This window comes from Lepidochelys kempii, chromosome 3, assembly GCF_965140265.1.
Source record: "Lepidochelys kempii isolate rLepKem1 chromosome 3, rLepKem1.hap2, whole genome shotgun sequence".
In the NCBI taxonomy this organism is placed as follows: Eukaryota; Metazoa; Chordata; order Testudines; family Cheloniidae; genus Lepidochelys; species Lepidochelys kempii.
In genome coordinates this window covers 172,229,318-172,251,125 of record NC_133258.1, presented here as the reverse complement: position 1 = coordinate 172,251,125, position 21,808 = coordinate 172,229,318, and the positions used below count along the sequence as shown (strand labels likewise).

General features: G+C 40.7%; 1 protein-coding gene across 4 annotated transcripts in view; it reads left to right on the top strand.

Moving 5' to 3' along the window:
• The window catches only part of THADA (THADA armadillo repeat containing), a 288,553-nt gene that overhangs the window by 252,559 nt on the left and 14,186 nt on the right, over positions 1-21,808 (top strand). The gene's annotated exons all lie outside the window — the stretch shown is intronic.

Below are 21,808 nucleotides of genomic sequence, written 5' to 3'. Positions count from 1 at the left end.
GGTCAGAGTCATATGGGGCCATCCATCCATCCCCTTCGTCTCTTCTGCCCCATGCTTCCTAGGTGTATGTCTGAGCCTTCTTTCTGTGATTCCTTTTAAAACTCCTCCTTTGTTGCCTCTGTCCCTTCATCTTGCTGCTCCTAACTTTCCACTCTCTTCGCTTCCCCTTCGCCTGCATACTAGTAGAAACTATCTTCTCTCAGGTCCAGCAAACCTTCTTAGCATGTCTATTGTCTGGTCACTAAAGCACAATCACTAAAGTTAAGTACTCGCCACTGTCCCTAGGGCTGGGTATGTGCTAGGTCTTACCTGACCATGGTAGATATACATATGGAGGCATTCCACAACACTACAATTACTTCATAATAGCAACCAGAATTCATATATTGTACATAGATTCCCCAAATCCTCACAGATCCCTTATGTTCTCTCTGCCTCAGTTTGCTCATCTGTACTATGTTTATTAGTTTACAAAAAAAGCTCAAAGACTATTATTAGATTTAACTAAGCTTGAATTTTATTCCATAGGACTTGGGTGGTATCTCTTACACTATTTTGACTAATCCTGTTTCTTTGGCATCATATCTTACTATGGAAATGAAAGTAATTGACCATGGAAGTTTAATTTCTGTATAGATCAGAATGAGAAATGGGTGGCAAGCATTCTGTTTTCATACATTTTGTGATTTTAAGGTCCTACAATGAAAGCTTTTAAAGCTTATTGTTAAACCTTGTAATTTTTCTTCTTCTCCAAGAACACTGGTTAACGTGAGTGATTATAAAAGGAAAAGGAGTACTCGTGGCACCTTAGAGACTAACAAATTTATTTGAGCATAAGCTTTCGTGAGCTACAGCTCACTTCATCAGATGCATTCAGTGGAAAATCTTATATTTTTCTTCTTATATTAGGAGCCCTGGTCCTGTTTTCAAAAGTGATTTAGGCACTTAGGAGCCTAAAAATCCCATTGATTTTCAATGAGACTTAGGCTCCTACATACATATACTACTTTTGAAAAAGGGATTTAGGGTGCTAAATTACATAGGCCCATCTAAAAAATTTATCCCCCTTTACAGTTCTAACCCCCCAGTCTACAACAATTTAACTAAACCAATGTTAAACCAGTCTAGTTAATCTGGTTCTAGCTCCTAATATAGATACACTTAAATGGGTCTTAAGTTTATCAGTATTAGGGCTAACCCATTTAAGGGCATCTACGTTAGAGGTTTTCAAACATTTAACCAGAACTATTATAAAATGATTTATTTAAACAGGTGAAATGTTTCTAATCTCAACAAGCCCACAGCCTCACTCAAGACATTTCTTCCTTTGTAAACAACAAAGCTAAACTGAAAATGAAACAGTAATCGATGCAGCTTTCATTCCAGCATTGAATTACCTGAATATCTCAGGATATTCAGGAAAATGACCATGAATATAGGAAGGAAGGTCCCTGTTCCTTCATTTAAATCATCTTTCTCTTAAGGAGTAAACTCTGGGATAAGCAATAGGGCTGTGAATGGGTCTCGACAGTACACAGCCATGGGTCACCAACTTAATTAGGTTTAAAAGAAACTACTATACATTTACACTGAAAACAATACTACTTGTGCCCTCCCTCACACTAACAGCAATAAAACAATCCCACAGAAGTTTACACCTCAGTGCATGAGGAAGCAATAACAAAGTCAGTATACATCCAATAACTTTAGTCATTGACTGGGTTTGTAATGTGGAGGTCATTAGTAAGACTTAACTACCTGACAAGCTTCCATTCTAGGCAAACAAAACAATAATCAATCTTGCTCCTAATTAGACAGTTTGGTTTCCATGTGTCACGACTTTCTCAGAAAAATGGCAGCAGCCATCCGCATCTGAATCAATTTTTGCAACAAAATTAAATCCAGCTTTTCAAAATAAATTAAAATATATATAAAATGAACTTCAGTCTACTGACAGTATTGGAAAGTAACACTAGTGTATAAACAAGAAATGTGTTTTTTGGTTTAGCACCGTCTCTCTCAGAAAAGATGCTCTTCTGTGCACTTTTCCTTCCAATCTACAAGAGGGACAAAAGTTTTATTTACACACCATTGTCATGTTGGTAACTGCTTTATATTATTCTTATTAATTTGTCTCTATTTCTGCCACTGCCATCTAAAACTAACTCTGACATGCAGCTGCATGGATTAGCCAGCAGATGGAGCTGAGCACTGCAATTATCAAAAACCATGGAGTATCGCAGTGATTTTCAACCTGTGATCCACGAACCCATCAGGATCTGCAGACTATGTCTAAGGGATCTATGAAAGGTGACAATGAAAATAAAGTTTCAGATCCCAGAAAAGGCATTCTGTTTTTCTGATCAATCAAAAGTATGTGAATATCCCACCTACAGGTAAAACCCGGAAGTGTTGTCATTACCTTAGGTTTCAGAGTAACAGCCGTGTTAGTCTGTATTCGCAAAAAGAAAAGGAGGACTTGTGGCACCTTAGAGACTAACCAATTTATTAGAGCATAAGCTTTCGTGAGCTACAGCTCACTTCCTCATCTGAGGAAGTGAGCTGTAGCTCATGAAAGCTTATGCTCTAATAAATTGGTTAGTCTCTAAGGTGCCACAAGTCCTCCTTTTCTTTTTGTCATTACCTTAGAAGCCCACACCTAAGCACCCTTTTTCATGTTGAGTCAAATGCCATGCCAAGCACGTGGAACATTCATAGTTGAATTCTGTTTAGGCAGTTTTCAGTCTAAAACTTCTATGGTAGTGGTCCGCGGAGCATAGGCTGAATTTCCAAAGGGGTCCGTACCTCCATTTGAAATTTTTTAGAGGTCCGCAAATGAAAGAAAGTTGAAAAACACTAGTGTATAGTACTAAATTATAATGCATTTGTTCTTCAAGGAGGTCATGTAATATGTCAAAGAACCGTGTATGGTTGTAGTTGTTATTGGGCATAAAACCAGACTAAAATGTACAGAAGGATCATTTACTTCTGATCTCATTATTCTACAAACATACTGCACAACCCAAAAGAGATACATATGGTCTCACACCAGCTCACACTTGCCACATGTGTAACACAGACATCACTAATGTGGCAGAAAGTATAGGAAAGTGCACCAAACAACCAAACTCATAATTTGCTATTAATATGTAGACTCAAATTTCAAATATCTCATCTGGTAGAAGCAGAGTCAAAGTTAAGACTAGATCTATCTTGATACATACAACCTGGATGGAGCTACTATAAGGTGGTTGCATAATGGTTGGAAAGCTGTTCCCAGAGAATAGTTATCAGTGGTTCACCGTCAAGCTGGAAGGGCATATTGAGTGGGGTCCTGCAAGGATCAGTTGTGGGGCCAGTTCTGTTCAATATCTTCATCAGTGATTTGGATAATGACGGAGAGAGTACACGTATAAAGTTTGCGGACGATACCAAGCTGGGAGGGGTTGCAAGTGCTTTGTAGGAGAGGATTAAAAATCAAAATGATCTGGATAAACTGGAGAAATGGTCTAAAGTAAATAGGATGAAATTCAATAAGGACAAATGCAAAGTACTCCACTTAGGAAGGAACACATACAAAATGGGAAATGACTGTCTAGTAAGGAGTGCTGCAAAAAGGGATCTGGGGGGTCAGAGTGGATCACAAGCTAAATATGAGTCAACAATGTAACACTGTTGCAAAAAAAGCAAACATCATTCTGGGATGTATTAGCAGGAATGTTGTAAGCAAGACCCAAGGAGTAATTCTTCCACTCTACTCTGTGCTAATAAGGCCTCAACTGGAGTATTGTGTCCAGTTCTGGGTGCCACATTTCAGGAAAGATGTGAACAACTGGAGAAAGTCCAGAGAAGAGGAACAAAAATGATTAAAGGTCTAGAAAACAAGACCTATGAGGGAAGATTGAAAAATTTGAGTTTGTTTAGTCTGGGAAAGAGAAGATGGAGAGGGGATAATGTAAGAGTTTTCAAGTACATAAAAAGTTATTACAAGGAGGAGGGAGAAAAAATATTCTTCTTAATCTCTGAGGATAGGAGAAGAAGGTCTTAAATTGCAACACAGCTGGTTTAGGTTGGACATTAGGAAAAACTTCCTAACTGTCAGGGTGGTAAACAATGGAATAAATTGCCTAGGGAAGTTGTGGAATCTCTGTCACTGGAGATCTTTTAAGAGCAGGTTAGACAAACACCAGTCAGGGATGGTCTAGATAATACTTAGTCCTACCATGAATGCAGGGGACTGGACTAGTTGACCTCTTGAGGTCCCCTTAAATCCTACAATTCTGATTCTATACAGAGACACACACTCCCCACTACTGTACTCTTTGGTAGGGAAAACAGGACCAGTTTGAACCTTATATGAACCTTCAGGAACAGCTATCCTGCATGAACAGCCTCCTTGGATATATTACATTAATCAAATACTGAAAGACAGCTGAATTAGGACAATCCTAATCTGAATTTACATTCCAATTTTTTACCAATAAGAAAGTATCAACAAATAACATGAATGTGCCAGAAGTCCTTATTTGAACACAGGGCAATTCAAAGCTACCTCTCCTGATTTCAGTGCTGCCCCCTGCTATGTCTCTGTGTCATCTAGGAAAAGCGGTCACACAGTGCAAATGACTAATATCCCAACCTTTGAAGTACAAACACAGACTCTTCAGCTATTGGGATGTTAGTTTCACTGTCACTACTAAAGTGCAGAGTATGGGAGACTATATGGTGAGAGAGACAATACAATGTTCTCTTACCATTTTACACACACACACGTATACAAAGTGTTGTTTTTGCTCTCTCTCATAGTGAGAACATAGAATAATAGACTCCCCAGGGGCTGAAGATTAACCACTGTGGCTAATGTTTGTGCTTCACTTTGACAATGTAATGTACTATGTAAGTGTTGCTTATCATTTCCAGGAGCCAGTATGTAAGAGTTGAGGGAAATCTGGGGGCACCTCTTATTAACAGAGGACTGGTGGCAGTAGTTGTTAAAGGCAGGGGATGAGCCAAGGAGGAATTCTCCACCCCATTCCCCCAAATTGTAAAGGAAGTTTTGTTTTAACTTAGAGGGCAGAGCTCTAAGACTTCATCTAAAGTTTGTATGAGGAAAGACACAGGATTCACAGTTCAGCGTGTGAATGAACGTCTTGTATGCATCACTGCATTCTTGCTGTCTCTTGCTTAAACCTGTCAAACCAATTGCAATACTGCAGCATTTGTAGTCTCAGTAACAATTAGGGTTGGGCTACATTGTTTTACTTTTCACCTAGGGCAAAATAATTATTTCAAATTAGTTAAATTTACTGACAGTGTTAGACTTTTTGTTGTTTTTTCATTGAATTCACATTGTATCAGGCTATTCTGAAGCTGTCAGTCCATCTCTATTTTTCCCCTCTCATGCCTTCATCAGAAAACTCACATTCAGAGAGAGTAAGAGGGAAATGAGACTGGTTGCTTCACTGTGGAGCTGGCCTGGAGGAATGAAGCACCCCCAGCCTTGCTGATTGAGTTCCACTGAAGGTCTACTCACTTGCCTGACAGTGTCCACTGAGGAACAGAAATCACCATACTAGAGAGCAGATTTGGATGCTGTTATCCCAGGATGTATCACTGAAGATCATTAGGGCGCTCAATACAGTATCAGTAATGTGACCAGTTTCAGAGTAGCAGCCGTGTTAGTCTGTATTCGCAAAAAGAAAAGGAGTACTTGTGGCACCTTAGAGACTAACAAATTTATTTGAGCCTAAGCTTTCGTGAGCTACAGCTCACTTCATCGGATGCATGCATACATCCGATGAAGTGAGCTGTAGCTCACGAAAGCTTAGGCTCAGATAAATTTGTTAGTCTCTAAGGTGCCACAAGTACTCCTTTTCTTCTTTTAGTACTATGACCATAATTTCCCAAAGGAAAAACAGGACACCACAGGGGCCAGCCCAAAGCCCTTCTCCCTCCTCCACATGTGGAGCCTACCCAAGCCCCCTGCTGCCCGCCTACACTGGGCCGCTGAAGGCCCCCTGCCGCCTGCCCACATGGGGCCAGCCTGGCCGAAGCCACTCTCCAGAGCCCTCCCTCCCGCACAGGGCTGGCGTTGCTGCTCCCCCCACCCAGCATATTCCTCCATGCCCCATTAGGGGTCGCACCCCACTTTAGCTTGATGATCAGTTGGCAAGAGCAAATGGGAGAATGCCCAGTTTTGCCAAAGAAGTTGGGACAGCCAGGATGGGGCTTAAAAAAGGGACTGTTCTGGCCAAAACGGGATGTATGGTCACCCTAAATATCAGTAACACTATCAGCCTTGTTTTGTAATGTGATTAGTCCTGGCTTGTAATATCTCAGTCCTATTTTACTGCATCAGACTAAAAGTTTGCCTACAGGTTATCAGCCTTTGAGTAACCCTTACTTGGTATATAGTGATTAAAAATGTAAACTGAGGGGGGGATATAGTGTAAAAAAAAAGTGTGCTACTGAAAAAAAAATGAGTGAAAATAATTTTCAGCAGATTTACAGAAAATGTATGTGTGGGAAATCTCAATTTCTTGACAGAATCAAACTGTTTTTATGAAACCTTTCTACCTGTGAATCACCTTCCCTGTCTGCCCCCACTCTCCCCCGTCCCCCAAAAAAGTTCCACAATGTGCTGTTCTCTTAAAAATACAATGATTTTGTTTTTCATAGGTGATGAAGCTGGAATGGAAATTAAAAAATAAAACTATAGCTTGATCTAAAAGCAAGCAAGAAGAAAACGAGATTTTTTAGGGCCACTGCAGTATTGCTGATTTCATTGTTTGGATCATAGAATCGTAGGACTGGAAGGAACCTAAAGAGGTCATCCTTCACATGCCCTGAACTCATGGCAGGACTAAGTATAGACCATCCCTGACAGGTGTTTGTCTAACCTACTCTTAAAAATCTCTAGTGATGGAGATACCACAACCTCCCTGGGCTGTTTATTCCAGTGCTTAACCACCCTGACAGGAAGTTTTTCCTAATGTCCAACCTAAACTACCCTTGCGGCAATTTAAGCCCATTGCTTCTCCTATCCTCAGAATCATTTTTCTCCCTCCTCCTTGTAACTTTTTATGTACTTGAAAACTGTTATAATGTTCCCTCCCTGTCTTCTCTTTATCAGACTAAACAAACCCAAATTTTTCAATCTTCCCTCATAGGTCATGTTTTCTAGACCTTTAATCATTTTTGTTCCTCTTCTCTGGACTTTCTCCAGTTTGTTCACATCTTTCCTGAAATGTGGCACCCAGAACTGGACACAATACTCCAGTTGAGGCCTTATCAGCACAGAGTAGAGTGGAAGAATTACTTCTTGTGTCTTGCTTACAACACTCCTGCTAGTACATCCCAGAATGATGTTTGCTTTTTTTGCAACAGTGTTACACTATTGACTCATATTTAGCCTGTGATTCACTATGACCCCAGATCCCTTTCTGCGGTACTCCTTCCTAGTCATTTCCCATTTTGTATGTGCGCAACTGCTTGTTCCTTCTAAGTGGAGTACTTTGCATTTGTCCTTGTTGAATTTCATCTTATTTTCTTCAGACCATTTCTTCAGTTTGTTCAGATCATTTTGAATTTTAATCCTATCCTCCAAAGCACTTGCAACCATTCCCAGCTTGGTATTGTCTGCAAACTTTGTACGTGTACTCTCTCTGTCATTATCCATATCATGGATGAAGATATTAAAGAGAACTGGACCCAGAACTGATCCTGTGGGACCCTACTTAATATGCCCCTCCAGCTTGATTGTGCATCACTGATAACTACTCCCTGTGACCGGTTTTCCAACCAGTCATGCACCCACCTTTTAGTCACTCCTTCGAGGGTCTTGTCTACACTGCCACTTTACAGCACTGAAACCTGCATCGCTCAGGGATGTGAAAAAACATACCCCTGAGCGTTTCCACGGTATGCATCCGATGAAGTGAGCTGTAGCTCACGAAAGCTTATGCTCAAATAAATTGGTTAGTCTCTAAGGTGCCACAAGTCCTCCTTTTCTTTCATCCATGATATGGATAATGACAGAGAGAGTACACGTACAAAGTTTGCAGACAATACCAAGCTGGGAATGGTTGCAAGTGCTTTGGAGGATAGGATTAAAATTCAAAATGATCTGAAGAAACTGAAGAAATGGTCTGAAGAAAATAAGATGAAATTCAACAAGGACAAAGTGCACCAGTGCTGGGAGCCATGCTCCCAGTGCCGGTAGTTACTCACCTCATGGGGGTGGGTTTTTTACTGTGGTGGGAGGACTCTCTCCCAGCGCTGGTGCCACCGCAGTGCTTTAACGTTGGTAGTGAAGACATACCCTAAGTTGTATTTCCCTAGTTTGTTTATGACAAGGTCATGCAAGACAGTTTCAAAAGCCTAACAAAAGTCAAGATATACCACATCTACTGCTTCTCCCTATCCACTAGGCTTGTTACCCTATCAAAGACAGCTATTAGGTTATTTTGACACAATTTGTTCTTGACCAATCCATGCTTACTGTTATTTACCACCTTATTATCTTCTAGGTGTTTGCAAATTGACTGCTTAATTATTTGCTCCATTATCTTTCTGAGTGCAGAAGTTAAGCTGACTGGTCTGTAATTCTCTGGGTTGTCCTTATTTCCCTTTCGATAGATTGGCATTACTATATTTGCCCTTTTTCAGTCTTCTGGAATTTCTCCCGTCTTCCATGACTTTTTGAAGATAATTGCTAATGGCTCAGATATGTCCTCAGTCAGCTCCTTACGGATTCTAGGATGTATTTCATCAGGCCCTGGTGACTTCAAGACATAAGGATTGCCAGAGTGCTGTTTAACATAGAAGAGGGGAAGTAACTTTCATCCGTATTACCAGTACACCCTGTTAAAGAGATGGTAGAAGAGATTGGAGTCAGGAAGGTGTAGCTGTGTGTGTTTGTGCTAGATCTTGTAGTGGAGGTAAGGAATGGGGGAAAGTGGAGAGAGAATCGGGATGAAACTATACTAACATAGAAAGAGAAGAGGAAAGAAAAAAACGTGCTGAAATGTACATGTGCACTCACCTTCCTGTGAAAACTTTCCCTTAACTAATGTAAATCTTTGCCAAAGTTTTTCACACTCACACACCCCTGAAGGGACCTAGTAAATCACTTCAAAGAGAGATAATAGATAACGGAGTCTGTGTGATGTTGATGTTACACAATGGACCTGGCATTCATCACCACCACCACAGGTGATGTCAGCAAATCAGGAGTAGCTGGTGTGATTGCAAAACTTCCAACCCAGCTGTCCTGTACTGCTGATCCATGAAGAATTTCAAGACAAGTGCCTGAAATCTAATCAGCTCTAGTTGTTAGTGAAGCAGACAAGACTTATTCCAGCTGAGCCTGCAACACAACTACCTTTTGGTCCACCACTGTTTCAAATACCATTTTTCCAGTGGTTCTGTCTCTGCCTTTTAAAATACTGTTACTCACATGCCAGTATGAATTATTTGTAGTTTCCCACCAGGATATATCTTCTACATTGCACTTAAATTCAGACTACTGTTGTTGTTGATAAACAATAATAATAATACATTACAGTAGCACCTAAAGACTGCAATCAAAATTGAGGATCCATTGTTCTAATATAACGTGTCCCTGCCTTCATGCCTTATATGAGGACACTGAGCCAGAGATTGTTATCTTAGAAGAGAAGCAGGAATAAGGGACATAATAGTCTGACTCTATAAATACCAGAAGATACCAAAAAGAGAGATCTCTTCCCTCCTAAGGGAAGTTATGGGGGCACCATCATTTTATGTAATTTGTTTTAAGATAAACTGGACCAAAAAACCCAGCCTAAATGAGGAAATAGAAAACAATATCTAGATTTTGTAGCTCTATGAATAAAATATCAATACTTTACCAGACGTCTGCATACAGAGCTAGATATTTCAAAGTGCTTCCCAATATTTTCATTACCACAGTTGCAAAGTAAATAAAGCATATATCCAAAGTTAACTCATCTTCACTACTATCCCTGTGGATGCCATAGTGACTAAGAAATATATGATCTCTTGCAACTCCCCCAGTGATGCAAATAACGTTGATGGGAAATGCTGGCCAAGTAGGAGCGAGTTACTCAACAGCAGAATTTGTTAGGCAATTCTTTCATGTTGGTGCAGGACTTGCATATTTAGAGACACACTGAGGTGTTAAAATCTCTCTTGGGTACTTTAGATAACACAGGTTGAAGATAAGGGAAAATAAGGGTCAAAGACCTGCATGGGTATTTTTAGTGATGCCTAAGAGTGTAGTAGAAAAGAGATTCCCTGCAGAGAAACAACAGCAGATTGAGGACTGGTCTACACTGAAAATGTACATTGTAGCTATGATGCCCTAACCCCAGGTGTAGTCAGGTTAGATTGACAGAAGAATTCTCCTGCTGACCTAGCTACTCCCTTTCAGGGAGGTGGATTACCTAGAGCAATGGGAGAATCCTTGTATCACAATAGCGAGCGTCTACACTAAAGTGCTACAACTGCAGACATAGTGCTACACTAAAGGGCTGTAGACATAGCCTGAGAGAATAGTGGGCCTGAAGTGAGAGCCTATTTTTCTACCTGAAGTGCCCACCACTGTTGAAACTGTAGTAGTAAAAGAAAAGACAAGACAAGAGGGCAAAAGAGGATTGAATATTGTTTTTGGGACTGTTGTTGAAAAGAATACTATATATATATAAAAAAAAACTCTTTGAAAAGAGATTTCCCTGATGAAGGAGAAGGGCATGCAGTAAGGAATTCTGGGAATATTTAGTGTGGAAGTAGGGAAGAACGCTCGCTAGTAACATCACAAAGGGTGAACTAATGTCACCTGTGCTTGTAGAAGAGTGAAAAGAATGGTGTTTGCAGTTAATGAGGATGATGTTCCGATTTTAAAAAAAGTTTAGACTGCTGTTTAGAGTGAATATCTTTAAAATACATAGAGATACTATTTGCAAGGTGTAAGAAGAGATGAAACTGAGGTGATGACTCATTTTCCTTTTCTGCTGGTAATGGTAAATGCTTTTGTTTATGTATTTGAGCAGACTAGGAATTTAAGGAGAAATTGCAGGACCAATGACAGATTTAACCCATCATGGATTCAAAGGAATACATTTGTAATAGATTTTGCTTACCTGATGATGATGTTGGTCCTACACTTAAGAAGTTTGTTTCAGACAGCAAAGTGACATATGGTAGCAATTATGAAGGATTGAACATGGCTGGAAGGCATCATTAGGTGGCATTTGGTCCAGTGTACTAGTGTCTAAGCAGGGACCAAGTACCAGAGAGATTTGTGAGGTGAAAGCTTAAGTGTTAAATATGTAAATGTACTGGGGAAATTCAGTGGTGGCATTTGGCCCGTTTCTTTCATTTGTATCATAGTTGGCCTTAATAGATATATTTTGTGTCTTTATCGTAATATTTTTGGTGATGCGCTGTTTTGGTTTGTAGCTGTTAATGTGCTATAGAAAATATTTTGTATTGTTTTTATCAAAGCCATTCTTCAGAGTATCCAGGATTACTTGTAAATAGTTGGCAAAGTCTTTTACCAATTATGGTTTCTGTGGTAATTTGGTAGTCTCGAAGGTACCACAAGGACTCCTCATTGTTTTTGTGGTAATATGATTGTTTCCATAGTCAAACAGTGACTAAAACTCATTGCTGAGCAGCGTACAAATGTTTTCCATAAGTTAGGAGAGGATCGAACCAGATTAATATTTAATAACTACATATGTGCATCTTTTAAAGTTTTCAGCTCAGAAAACCTCTTTTATAATTAGATGTGCAGTTTGTGGCTCACGCTGTTTGTTTTTATTTTCAGTTGTTGCCAATACCTCACTTTTATTTACAAAGCCAGATTAAAGCAAGGCAGCTATAGCTGCAGGAAGTTGCCCAGGAAGTTCAGAATCGCTGTGCCTGGGTAAAATGTTAATGAATGACCACTTCCTGGAGGTCAAGACGAACATTCTTGTGCAATCTGTGAATGAGGGATTTCTGACCGCATGTACAGTGGATGCAGGGAGAGCCACCCTTACCCATACGCAAAATATGGAGCTGCATAGTGCACCAAGAAATGTTGGGCACCAAACTTCCTAGTGCCCTACGCAGCTGTGTGCTGCTCCGGCCCCTGCCCCGGCCCCTGCTCCACCCTACCTCGTCCTGCCCCTGCCCCACCCCCACTCCACTCCTTCCCCAAAGCTCCTGCTCCGCCCCAACCCCCACCCCCACTCCAGCCCTTCCCCTGAGGACTGCAGCAGGGGTCGGGCCTGCCCTGCACTCACCAGGTGGCAGGAAGTGGCACGACCCAGACCCAGCCCGCTCCGCTCCGCCGGCTCATGATGGGGGGCAGTTTCCCCATTGCCCCCCAAACGTGCTCCTGGCCCCCGCGGAGGCCTGTGGCCAGGCCCTCCCTTCCCCCCCACCCCCAGAGGCCTGGAGCCACACACCCCCGCCTCCCCCTCCCCCTTCCCCCCCCTCCCCCCCAGCAGGGAGGCTGCGTAGGACACCAAAATGGTTAGGGATGGCCCTGAGTAAATATCTTGTCATTTTGAAAGTAGAGTGTAAAAAAAAATCTTTGTCTTCATGATGACACCTTTCTGGCTTATTAATCAGTTGCACTTTGTGTTTGATAAAGAATTGAAATTGTATCTTAGTTCGTTACTCTTTCATGTTAATTTTTTCCCCTGATTGCTTAGAGGAGCAGCAAATGCCAGTGGTAATTGTCTTACTTTTATATAGATCTTATCATCCACATTGATCAAAGAACTCTTTGCAAACCATACCAGGTTACTATATAAACTCAGATTCTCCAGTGTATGTGCAATATGCATAAATGAAAAATTACAGAATAAAGGACTGTCCATAAACACAGCCACTTCAGCCCACTCCTTCCTCAGTACAGTTGCTACATTTCCCTCCTAAAGTGGCTGAAATGTGGCAGCTGTTTAGCAGTGCTTTGGCATACTACACAGCTGTTTAGAACACTACACAGCCGTTTAGAATAGGCAGTGAAGAATAGTGTATGTTCATGAAACTAGAGGGGAAATGTATGTACATCTCTTTTATCCTTTCCTGTAAGAAGCATTCTGGACGGTTAGCATTGTGGTGCCATCTACTGGGAAGCCAGGAAGCAAAAGAATCCAGTTCTTTTTTCCTCCTGTTCAGAAGTATGTAATCCTTGCCTCAGTCCACCTGAGTGGATAGTTCTCCGAAAACATCTGCAATGACTACAATATATTTCTTGAGTGGTAACAGCTAATTTAGACCCCATCATTTTGAGTGTATAGTTGAGATTATGTTTTCCAATATGCATTATTTTGCATCTATAAACATATGAATTTCATGTGCCATTTTGTTGCCCAGTCACCCAGTTTTGTGAGATCCCTTTGTAACTCTTCGCAGTCTGCTTTGGACTTAACTATATTAAGTCATTTTGTATCATCTGCAAACTTTTCCACCTCACTGTTTACCCCTTTTTCCAGAAGAGAGGAAAATTGCAAATAGGGATATTGTAGGGCACATAAAACAGTTTACATAATGTAAAAACATAACATTTGACTTAGTTTATAGTGGGATCAACTCTCCATAGTGTCAGAGCAGAGCTTGGACCTAGCTGGTTATAAAACCCTAATCCTGTGCTACCCAGCCCTGACAGAAATTAGAGCAGAGCTCTATCTACTTTAACTTACATCCCTACCATAAGATTTCTAAAGGGTCAGAACCTGCCCACATTGCACTGCCGAAGTGTTTCAAAGTGGATGAAGCAGACTGGAGAATCTGGCCCAGTTGTCTTTCAGAATCAAGTTATCCTAAAATGTTACGCACTTAGATGTATAATAAGCCTTTATTTGCCAGTTTTGCACCAAATAATGTAAGATTGTAAGAGTACTAGTACACACACTCTGTGTGTGTGTCTCTCTCTAAATGTTCTATAAATGGTTAGGCTTGAATACTAATTGAGAACAAATGACAGGCTGGGAAACCCACAAAACTTTACAAGTTTCTTGTTCATTATTTCTGCACCTTTGCTATCTCACAGCCATAGAAGAGATATACCTTTTCATGGATCTTGGTACTGTGATAGTTTCTAATTTGTAAATTTTTCATGCTTCGGTTAAATAAACATTTGATTTTAAAAACTCATGTCCTACTACACACTTGAGGAAACAAATGTAATAACTTCTCTTAAGAGCTGGATTTTTATTTTTTTTAATGTTGTGGGAAACAGGGAGTGGGTTAAATAATTTTTTTCATTGAACTTAATAGTCATGAAAAGTGCATAATTGACACTTGTGGAGCCTGAAGTTCTGTTTTTCTGCAACACACATGCTGCAGATATTATGTTCAGTTTCCTCACTCTTTTCTCTCCGTGTTCACTTTAACCTTAAGGAACCACCTCAAGAAGGGTGAAATTCATCCCTGTGCAGAGGGCCAGCAAAAAATCTATGCACAACTTAAGTGATGCATAGGCCTAAGTGGTAGTAGTCCTCTCTCTGCACAGAGGTGGATTTCTTGAGGTGATTCCTTAAGATCCTTTCACCCACAATGAGATGGTAGTAAAGTCTGCTGGTCCATTCAATCCTAGATCTCGCTAGTGTGACTGCAAGCAAGATGTCATTCCTGATGTTTGTGTATGTGTGAAAGGGAAGGATGTGGATACTTGTCCATTAAGAACTAGACTGAAACTACCAAACAGCCATCAACTGAGATAATATCACGTGGGCCAGAGTCGAAGCGGCGACCTAAAATAAAATGTTTTTTATTGGATTATTAATTTCCTGTACCATAGATTTCCCACCAAATTTTAGTTATTTTTCATTAGTTTTTTAAAAGCAGTCATGGGACACAGTGGGTTCTTATTTCCAACCCTGAAATGTGTTAAACTACTTTTTTCTGTAATCAGTTCCAAATGAGCTCTCACTGTAGGAAAAGTCCAGAACTGACTTTGTTGAGCAAATTGATTTCTCATGTATAAGGAAATCAAGTAAAAAATCTTTGGCAAGGAAAGACTAGAACCTTAACTTTAAAGATGTTTTTTGAGTTTTTGTAAAGTGTTTTTGATTGTTGTTATACTTAGAAGAGTAAGACTATGTTGAGACTGTTTTGAGGGCCAGAATTATTTATGGCAGTTGCTTACTCTACCACTGCAGTGGCACCTTTGCATGTTTTTAATTTTGTTCTCTTGGCATGATCTGTTCTGTGTTAATGATCACCTTGTCATGCTAGCAGTGGAAAAAATTTTTTATAAATAATTCCCAATGGTAAGATGAAAGTGTTAACAGAAATACTTTAGTGGAGGTCTAAATTAACTTAAACACTTGGCTAGATCACAGGAGAGGTTAGGCTTACAATATCTTATTACCAGCACCAATAAACCCCCATTCATTTTTTTCATTTAGTATGTTAATTACATTCTCATTCTCTCTCATGCGCAGACACACAACAGAGGCCTATTTCAGTTTTGCATTGAATACCACGATTATATTTTAGGCTTATATTTTTAGTGTTATAAATTCACACCCAGACAAATCAAATTAATCCAAACTTTCTCCCCTCCCTCATTCCAAAAACAGTCTCATTAGACTCTAATGCCGCAATTTAAAAAATAGATGTTTAAAGTTAGATTCTTAAATCCATAACAAAAGCACCTCAATAAGTGGCCTGACTTTCAAGTGCTGAGCACCCAGCAGTTCTTATTGACTGATTTCTAGTCCTGTGGCTTAATCACAGAATTACCCTTACTCTGTAACACAAGTAAGTAAACTTCCATAACAAACAGAAGTATAAACCCTGTGAACGGCATTAAAAATTAAAATATACATACGTAGTTAAACAAGGCATACGTAGCCTAAGCTCAACAAATCATGCAGCAGTTGCAAAGTTTCTGAGAAACTGCCTTCTGAATTGATACTAAGTTTACTAAACATGTTTTATTGCTACTCTGAGAAATGTAGAAAGCTCAGTCTGGTAAACCTCATCAAAAAGCAGATGTTTTTGTATTTTTTGTTTATTTCTTCATGTTTCTTAGAAGTTGTTATCACTTCTGCGAATATTAAAAGATACAAAAATAGGTATAAAATGTCAAAATACAACTTCCCTGCTAATCTAATCCTCAATCACAAAATATAAATTGCTCAAATAAAACAGCCTACAACAAATAACCTCCCTTATCTAACCTTTCCCAATTCCTCAGCCCACTCACTCCAGAAATACCCAGGAAAATAGATGTTTGCTGCATTCTCTGAAGGTCACTGGCCCCCATGCTGACACTTCTCATGATAAGATCTTGTTCTCAGTTGCTTATCACTTTGCCAAACTTTAATCATTTGGACTGAAATTTTCCATGCTGGATGTCTGCCTCAGGCTGAATGTTTTTGGAAATTTCAGCCAAAATGGTTCCTATTTTTGAGAATGAGGCTAGGGAAAAATACATGGTTTTGCCAGTGTAAAAAAAAAAAAAATTCTTCAGACCTTTTCTTTAAAATGCTCTAGTGCCCCCATGCTTTGTGGCAGGGACTTGAAGTTTTTTGGAGGGGCGGAGGGGTTATGCCTGTTGCCATCCCTGTGAAAATCAGCCCAAATCTGGCCAAGTTATAAGCCTTTGAAAAATTGCAGTTCACACACTCAGAAGACACTTGCTAGAGATTGCAGTTTAAAACTCAGAAGATTCTGTCCCCATTGGGCATGTTGCAGCCTCTTAGAGCTCTGAGTGCTGACCAGATTATGCATGCATCATCCACACAATGATGAGCATGTTCCAGCCCAGGACTATGGGGGCTCAGGATGATTTTCCTTCTAATAGCTGTTCTCAGCTGCTCTAGTTCAGGATCAAGAACTGAGAGCAGGAAGCCCATCTCTCCTGTGCTCTCAATGACCCCCTGTTCCGGGGGAAGCTGCCTGATTCAAATGAAATGGGGAGGGAAATAAGCAAATTGGGACAAGAGGGTTAGTGAGACTGGGACTGAAGAGGGGGTGAGAAAAGGGGAGCTGTGGGAGGAAGACTGGGACTGGCTGGGCGGAGAGATGACGGGTTGGGACTGGTTGGGCAGGCAGGCTGAAACTGAGAACCGCGGGATGGGGATGCTGGGTCTGGGAGACTGGAAGGAAAGCAAGTATGGGCGGGACTGAGAGGCAGTTGACTGGGGTGAACACGAAGATTGGATGAGGAATTGTGGGTAGAGGAGAGAGGAACTGGCTGGATGAGGAGACTGGGTCTGAGAACTAGTGGGATGAGGGAATGGAGGCAGGGTGAGGTGGGGGTGAGAGAGAGCTGACAAGGAGCTGTGGTACAGCGGGAGAGCTGGGAGTGTTGGGAAAATAAAGTAGGACAAGGTGCCAAGGAGGACATGGGAGCAGACCAAGCTTGGATGAGGAACCCAGGGAGGCAGACTGGGACTGGGAGGCAGTGGTGGGTGTGGGGAGAGAGATTGGATGAGGAGCCAGGAGAAGAGATCTGGGACTGGGCTGGGCAAGGAGACTGGGTACAAGGAGTTGGGAGGGAGGGGGAGAGATTCAACTGGGCTGGTAAGGAGATCTGTACTGAGCTGTGAGGGAAATTGGGGCTTGGCCAGTGAGTCTGGAGGAGACACTAGGACTGGCTGGGCAAGTCGACTGGGACTGGGATGAGATGCTTGAGAAGTGGAGACTAGGACTGAGTAGGCAAGAAGAATGGGTCTAGGACAATGAATCTTGGGGGGGGGGGATAGTATGTGAGAGTATAATTAAAGAATGCATCATAGTGCATGTACTCAGAGGGGCCAATTTCAGGTTCCATGGGCAATCGTAATTCTGGCATTTCCTAACTTTTGCATGCTTGACTTTGCAACCTTAATAATGTTTTTAACATAGTTTTGTGAGTGTATGCACATACATACAAAAGTATGGAACTAACATGTTGCTTTCCAACCATCCCTGTACTTGTATTTTACATCCCCCTCTCTCACCCTTTGTCTTGTCTGTGAATACTGGAAGTGGGTCAGGCTTTCACCATGTGTTTGCACAGTGAATAGCCTATAGGGACTACTGTACTATAAATAAATAATACTCTTTTACACCCCAATAACTATTTAGAAAAGAAATTTTTTTCCAGTTTTTGAGAACAGACCAGCATAGTACAGCAAAATATTTTTATTTTGAGGCAGGTGTGAAACTATTTGATTTAAATTTTTCTGCACTAGATTTACTTTATTTTCTAGGAGAACATCATCATCATAAGTTTATGTTAAATGTCTTCCTTTTTTTAAATGGGGAAAATAAAACCAGTGTAAAATGTGAAAGCAAATCACCTCTATTTAAAAAAATAGTCCCTAGCATTATTAAAATTATAAGACACCTCAAGAGACATCAAGACTGAGTCATAGATCCAAAATTCCTGTTCTACTTGGTACTCAAAGTGTCTGCATTCAGTTAGTCACAGACATTCAAGGCTCACATGTTGCATAGTAATTTAGCTAGTGTCTTCTCTAGTTGGACATGCTCAATTTAACTAAAGCTCACAATGAATCTGAAACTGCATTGTCCCATACTTTAGAAGTGAGCCAGTTGAAGAGGAAAGAGAAGCCATAACAATGTAAATTAATGTTCAGGGAAAAATACAGATCAAGATCAAAGCATGTTGAAACTTAAGAATTCTCGGGGTAGTTCAAATATCTCATTAATTACATATTGAAGATTTGCCAAAAAGCAAAATTACTCCATATTTCATAGTTCAACAATGAATAGTTTATAGTGTTAGCAGTTGTGACCAGGGGTGGTAAGTGCATGCCTAGAACAAAAATCAAGATAGCAAACAAACCCTGAAGTACTAATGTTGCACCAGTATTTATGTATAAAAATATGCAGCAATGATATGTATGTCTTACAAAAATACCAAACCACTGAGTTAATAAAGTTTAGTTACTATTTCAGAACATTTAGCAGAATAATTGAAAAGGATAATGTATTAGCAGACTGAAACCTGTGATTACCGTAACCAGCATTTACTTGGGGCGTGGAAGAGGTTATACTTATTTCAAATCAACAACTAAGTGCTTTTGTCTGAGAGCTTTATGTTGCTACTTCCTCCCGGTTGTATTCTTTTTCCAGTCCCTGAGGATTACATTCCATAAGAACACATGACTCACTGTGACCTTGTACTAATATTCCCACATTTCATTTTAACACTGTTTCATCATTACAAGTTGTTGTTAGAGTTATTGCACAACACTAGGTCCTTATCTGGACAAAGGAACTTATCCAGAATGCAATTCCATTCATTACCATGGAAGAGTGAACCAGTTGGAATTAATTAAAATCAGCTCATCCTTCAAAGACTGGCTGAAGACCTTTTGCTGATAATACTTCATTTAGTTACATCAGTTGCACTGCTGTTCTATTATTCAGTGGTTCTGATTTGTGATGTTCTTGAAAAATATGGGAGAATATTTAAAAGGCAACTGTACTTGCTCAGCCCTGGAATCTGAAAGTTCAAAATGTTGAGAAGTAGTTTGACATTAATAAACTATGATATGTAATTAAAAATCAACTGTAATTATAAATACCATTTCTGAGTTTAGTTATGGTAGTGGGCATCTTGCTGAAAGTTGGTGGTGTTTGACACTTACAGTATTACACTGTAGGAAAGCCTATATTCTGCTTTATTACTTTTAAAGATTTAAGGTTTTTTTCCTGATTACACTAGTATTGCAGCAGAAAGGAAACTTGTATAGTCTCTTGCATTGAGCTCCCACACTGCCCATGTTGCAAATGTTATTCAAATAATGAGGCTTCCATTTCTTTCTTCATAGACTATTCCAAGGTCTACGGTCCTGTTTGCACTAGAGAAGCTAGACCCCTAGCATGTATGCAACAGCCTCTCACCACACTCAAAAATGCTCCTCACCGTGCACCGGCTTTGCACTTACAGTTTTTAGATTAGTCTTGCTTAAGCAAGTCTCACCACATCAGTCTCCAGCATTGCAGTGGCGGTGTGGATGGTGACTGTTGGCATAATAAGTGGTACAAACAGTACTCTCACTACCGTGTGCACCAGTCACTGCTGTTTCACAGACAGGAAGATTTTCCTAATTTTTTTTTACAGCCTATGTGTTTCTTTTCTTAATTTTAGCCTCTCGTTCTATAGGGCTTAAAGCTGAACTTCGGAGGGAAAGGTCCAGAAGTAACCAAGGGAGAGTAGAGGAGAGTAGAGGTCAGAGACTAGGATGGTGGGTGCATGATGGATGTTTGGGCGCAATCAAGGAACAAAAGTGAAAAGACGGTGAGAAGTGAGAAGACAGCTGAGGGAAAGGAAAAGTAGCAAGAGGGCATAGAGAGTGGAGCATGAGTGATTTTCCCCCTCCAGCTCCCCCAATTTGCCCCTTGCTCTTCACCAAGTATATTTAATTGCAAGAAGATTTCCAAGTGCCTCTACCTTTGAAGGAAGGTAAGTACTTGAAGATGTTGCGGGGATGGCAAAGGGAGGAGTTATTTGCTTCCTTCACACTGAGGCAGGATGATGACTGGTCTTTGTATTGGGGATTTTTTTTGTTTTGGCGGCAATGGAGCTGGCCAGCATCAAGCGCTTAAGATTTTTTTTTTTTTTAAGTCGCAGCTGCTAAATGCACACAAGAAGAAAAAACAGCAACATATATGACTGCTTCAGAGTTGTAGAATTCTGACGCTTTTTCTCTTTCACCATAGTTCATTCCCTTCTCCAGTTGGTTGGTATTGAACTTATTGAACTGGAAGATCCCAAAGAAAAAAAGTTTTTACATTGAGGGTAGGTCTAAACGTGCGGTGGCACGTAGAGTATGGACACTGTGTCACGAGATAGTAGTGTAGATGGTGAGGCATGGCTTAGGCAAAGAGAGTAGAGTGCCTTACAAGCCTGAACCCTAGAGCATATGCTCTACACAGGCTGTCTGCAAGTCCAGCTATTGCCTTCCATGTCTGTATACTAATAATGTAGTGCCCAGGCTACCTCCCCGCTGATGGCGCCTTTCCCAGCCATGAGGAAAGGCTCCGCAGCAGGCGACAGCAGGGAACGGTTCTGGCAAAGGGAAGGCAGTGGGGAAAGGCTCCAACAGCTCCCCGCTGCAAGAGACTTGTCCTGCTGCCTCCCCACTGCCAGAGCCCTTCACTGTCGTGTCCAGCAACTCACAGCAATGAGTGTAGACGCAGCCTTTTACTGCAATGCGCACAAACCTATGTGCCACGGCAAGCGTAGAAAAGGTCTTAGCTACTCCTCAGTTCCTTTACCCTCCTTTTTCTGCCATTGCAGTGGCATAGCCCCCACAAAATAAAGTTTCCTGGTAAAGTGACATTTAGTAAAAAGACGTTAGGTGTCATTAATATTTATTGAGAATTCATCTCTCCACTAGAACATCCTCTTTCATCCGCATTGTTTTAGTTTTAATTTTTCCTCAATTCACTGCTTGATACGTTTGTTGAGCTGATGTGGGTGAAGATATGGACTCCTATTTATTTACTGGTGATCTCCTTTAGGAGATTTTCCTTAACTGCCACGCTAAACAGACTTGGAAATACCTTTGGGTGCCAAATGTATTTCTTCAGAGACAAAGTCTACCAACAGACATTGCTCCTGACTCTGTTCTCCTCCGGTAAGCAATAGGGGTTTTGCCTGGGTCAAGAGCACAGAATCCAATCTTTCATGGAGTTAAACCCAGATCTACAAAAGTACTTAGGCATCTAAACCAAGACTTAGGCACCTAAGCCTAGGGCTGAGGTGCCAAAGTCCCAGGTTTTGTTCCAGGGTGATCCAGAAAACTCCTGCCAAACCCAGTAGGCACCTAAACTTGTTAGG